This window comes from Panthera pardus, unplaced genomic scaffold (assembly GCF_024362965.1).
Source record: "Panthera pardus isolate Hobbes unplaced genomic scaffold, ASM2436296v1 HiC_scaffold_17, whole genome shotgun sequence".
In the NCBI taxonomy this organism is placed as follows: Eukaryota; Metazoa; Chordata; class Mammalia; order Carnivora; family Felidae; genus Panthera; species Panthera pardus.
In genome coordinates this window covers 125049017-125053766 of record NW_026526732.1, presented here as the reverse complement: position 1 = coordinate 125053766, position 4750 = coordinate 125049017, and the positions used below count along the sequence as shown (strand labels likewise).

At 41.9% G+C, this 4750-nt stretch overlaps 1 long non-coding RNA gene across 1 annotated transcript; it reads left to right on the top strand.

Moving 5' to 3' along the window:
* The first annotated feature begins 499 nt into the window (after positions 1 to 499).
* On the top strand, positions 500 to 4536 carry LOC109249654 (uncharacterized). The gene is made up of 2 exons (XR_002072694.2): positions 500 to 886; positions 3417 to 4536. It is a non-coding gene; the product is annotated as an uncharacterized LOC109249654 (long non-coding RNA).
* The last annotated feature ends 214 nt before the right edge of the window (positions 4537 to 4750 follow it).

Here is a 4750-nt window from a genome sequence, read left to right as displayed (position 1 = left end):
GCAGCTTTGGTGGGGGGCGATAATCAATTCACTGACTATCTCAAAATGTATGAGAAATTTATGAAACTATGTCACAACTGTGGTAGCAACTATGCAAACACAAATCAATTTTTATAATTCATTCTTTTTTTTTAATTTTTTTTTTTAACATTTATTTATTTTTGAGACAGAGAGAGACAGAGCATGAACGGGGGAGGGGCAGAGAGAGAGGGAGACACAGAATCGGAAGCAGGCTCCAGGCTCTGAGCCATCAGCCCAGAGCCTGACGCGGGGCTCGAACTCACGGTCGGTGAGATCGTGACCTGAGCTGAAGTCGGACGCTCAACCGACTGAGCCACCCAGGCGCCCCTATAATTCATTCTTAAATGTGCTTGGTCGCCTGGTGAGGATGGTAAGCCACACCACACACACCCAGGGAAAAATCAGGACAGGAACCATGAGAGCCGGCCCTTCAGGCCCCCAAGAAGTCTGTGCAGGTTCAGAACCGAGGCCACCTAGCTCTCCGCCCTGCGCCCACAGCTCCAGGCCAGGTATTACATACATCTCTCCTTCTCTTCTTTAAAGGTGCCCATTCACTGATGTTTCCCAGCCTCTGGATGTAAAAGATGAAGCTTCGGGAAAAGCAGAATACAATGAATGAGACGGGAACAAGCATGGCATGTCCAGGAGACCCATAGAGCCTCCACGCCTTCCACAAAGTACCGGGTGATACGGGAGTTAGATTGGAGGCTTGATAGATGAGAGCCTCTCTGCCTTGGAAATGCAATATGAAACGAACCCGTGTGGCAGTCCTGGACACCGTTTGTCCGCCTACAGGTCTATGAAGATGTACACATTTGTCTGCGGAGCAGCAACTCCTACTTTGGAAGCCGACTCATTTCAAATGGTAAGTGATCTTCAGGATCTGGGCAGGAAAACGTACCGAGGAGATTTCTTAAATGGTTTTTATTCACTTGGATGACGCACTTCCTTGGTCCTCTCCTTTTTAACCATTTCTAATCCTAGGGAAGAGAGCATAAGTTGCTCTCTGCCCCGAGACATCTTTGATCTAAGTGTCTAGGAAGAAAGAGGTAGGTGGACTTGAAAGTAAGTCAACAATATTTAGTGGCAGGTCTTAACATGGGCGGTTAACACACACCACACACGCACACACACGTTTGTATGTATATTTTTATTTAACGTTGCAAGTCTGCCAAATTGGTGTATTATTCCCTTTTTCTAGATTAGGAAACTAAGGCTCAGAAATGTTAAGCAACTTGTCTGGAGACACAGTGATGTGATGATATTTACTAAGAGATAATCCTTATTCATCATCCTTATTCACCTCAGTTAGCCCTACGCTCCTGGCTTCTCTCCACAACTTTACTTATTCTCTCCCTGGTGAACTCAGAACAAGAAATCAGAATACCGCCCCCCGCCGCCCCCGCCCCCCCCCCCCCCCCCGTCCCGTCCCTTTCGTTCTGTTACATCCAAGCTGCCTCTAGGAAGCACTCATATTTTCTGCCCATCCATAGTCTAGGTTTAACAAGAGGATCCTCTTCTGAGATCGACCTTGCCTTCCAACTCTGTCTCTTGTCGAGTCTCCTTCCTTATGGGGTGATGCATTAACAAGCCCACCTGGCAGCTGATCTAGACCCGTATCTTCCAAATGGCTTTATCAGTGATGAGGCTGGCATGTTTGTGGCCTTCGGTCTGGTTCCTGGGTTTCCTTAATTTTCTCACATAGCTCAGATGGGGAAAAGACATGAGACCCCAACAATAATCAAGTCACTCTGATATTTGAACCCAGGTTGGTCTCACTCCGAAGCCCATGCACCTCTGATTACACCGTTTGATCACGTAATACATTATTATCTTGGTGTGTTCGCGTGTGGCTGCAGAATGGGGATGTGTCCGAACATGACCATGGATGCGGAGTTTTCCCTTGAGTTAGGTGCTCGTCTGGAAGAATCCGAAGGAAGTTGGTTTTCGGTTTTGCTTTTTTTTTTTTAATTTTCTTGGTTGTTTTTGTTTTTGTTTTATCCTGGGTGGGAACTCTATAAACACCCTTTTTTGACTCAAAAAGAGTGTGGCACAGGTGGTCACGAAAACCAGGAACAGAGGCAGTGTCAAAAGCACTGCGGGCATCCCCATCTCTCTGTGCCCCTCCCCCGCTCATGTCCCGTCTCTCTCTGGCTCTCAGAAATAAACAAACATTACAACAATTTTAACAAAAGCACTGCTGACATTAAGTCTACTATACCCCGTGGAACTGTCTTGAGGTTCTTTGAATCGAAGATCAACCAGAAAAAATACCAGGGTGTGTTATTCTCCCCTCTTTTGGACCATAAAGTTGTAACACTAAAGCAAATGGGGTCGTTTTTAGGATTTCTAGCTAGCGGTTCTTAAGATAGGATAATCGAATACCTGTCAACAGCAAAGCATGTGGATCAGGTTAAACCGCATTATTTTGCTGTATGGGTACACGCTCCTTATGGAAAAGAAGACAGAGCACAGCAGAGGTGAGGGAAAGAGACCCATAAAACCTCACTAGAAATGGTTAAGAATCTGAACCAGATGTTCACGCAGAAGAGAATATTTTCGGTTACCTGCTGATATATTGAACATTCTCCCATTGGCCATGAACGCATCCTACCCTACGGGTAATTGCTTTATATTCTGACTTACAACCAAAGACAGCCTGAAGCAGTTGGGGATGCTTAGCTTTGAAACCTTCTTAAAATCCTCCCTAGGGTTAAGAAAGTAGGGCAAGGTAAAAAAAAAAATTAAAAAAAGAAGAAGAACATGGATTTTTACAACGGGAACTAAATATGAAGAAAGGCAGATCAGATGGATGGACACAGAGGTGAGGAGTGATGAGGAAATCACCATTCAATTTTTCTTTGGTCCTTTGGCTCAAGCCTGAATAACCTACGTGAGTGAACGTGATTCTTGGCGACTATGTCCTCTTTGACTTTTTGCTCTATTTCTTTAAAACTAGCTGTAGAGTAACAAGCTTCTCAGCAAAATGCCTTTTGATAGTTGATAAATATTCACGTGCAATATTTCTCATTTGATTTTTTTTTCAGACCATGAAGGCAATCCAAATAGAGGAAGGGAAAGATTTGTTAAGGCAAATACCAGACAACCTAGACATTCTTGCCTAGGGTAGGTGAGGGATAAAAGGAAGGAAGCAGGATATGATTTTTCTATAAAGTGCACTTTCTATAGATGCCTTTGTTTTCCATTTCCTAGTGAGGAATGGTTAAACTATTTGGCAGTCTGAGTAATATCCCTGGAAAATTGGAGTTCACTCAGTATTTCTGGAAATGATAGGCCAGAAGACAGCTACTGTGCCCTACTGAGTCTGAAGTGAACTCTCCTGTCATCTGAAATCTCTTTCATAAAACCAGTCGACTCCGTCCCTTCCCTTCGAGGACAGCCCAGGAAGTACGCCTCTGAAGAGCTCAATCTGGACACACGGTGGCTTAGAAGAACCCACAAAATGCCAGACCCGCAAACTGTAATCCTTAAATGAAACTCATCGTTCAGCAGAAAAACAAGTTAAGGGTGGTAATTCAACGATAGACGAAACAGGCCGGAACAGGTTCAAATGCTGCATATTTCACAACAGAGCTTAATTAAAATAGGACTATGAGGCTGTTAATTGCATTATAATAGTTCAGCATGAAATTAGGTCTGATGTGAATGTCCTTATAGTGGATTTGTTTATGTTATTATAATTACACAGTGGTACATACATTTACTGCATAGATACATTTTTAACAGGCCGGCTCTTGGGGGTGGATTTCTTTTCTTTCCTCACTGGAATTTGCACTCTATTTACAAGTGTGGAAAGTCGGCAAGAGGGAACCAGGGTCAGGAAATTAGGTCATACTGGATAATCCATTTGGTCTCTTGGGTATTTAAAGCTTAGAACTCCAAATAAGTTGTGTCTTGTTGATGGTGATTTTATTCACCATTTCATTGGGAGAGACTATGTCACTAAAAAACTAGGTCTCAGTAAGATGCGTGCTTTGTGTTGTCTTAGAAAGCAACACTTTTCTTTAGAATCAATGAATGCAAATGTATGACTAAATGTGTCTGTAGTGCCACAATATCATGTATTCCAGCGTAGATTTTAAAAAATGGCAACATTTCCAAGATTTGGGTCTAGTAAAAAATAGTAATTCTTGTTCACAGGATGGAAAAAACATGGCAGGACTTAGTTTGGTTTTCCAAATATAAAAATGGATTTACATTTTTCCTTGATTCATCCGTAGTTTCCACTTTCTGGACAGAGACATACTTGGCTCCCATAAAAATCTCACCTATGACCTTGGCTTAAACACTAAACGCTGAGATACTATCAGAAGTTTTGGAAGCAAATATTACACATTTGATAATGTTTCAATTTTCATCGAGATCTTTTTATTTCCATGCAAACTATAGCTGTCAGCAATTTTGCAACTTTCTTCATTTTGTATGTTGCTCTGAAATAAAAGGGCAAAAAATTAATAGAAGATTACCCATAAATAAATTAGGTAAGCAAGACGATTATGCCTTTGTTGTTTCTTTCTTTAACACGACCATTAGGAGTATAGAAGGAGCACTTAAGTAAATTTGAATCAATTTAGAGAAAGGTAATAAACTATGTTGCATTGCCAGAAAGCCATACTTCTGAACAAAATTACCTGTGCTTAATTTAGGTAGAAATTATGCAATTTGGGAAAGCTAATGTATATCTTTATGTGCCTGTATACACATTAGA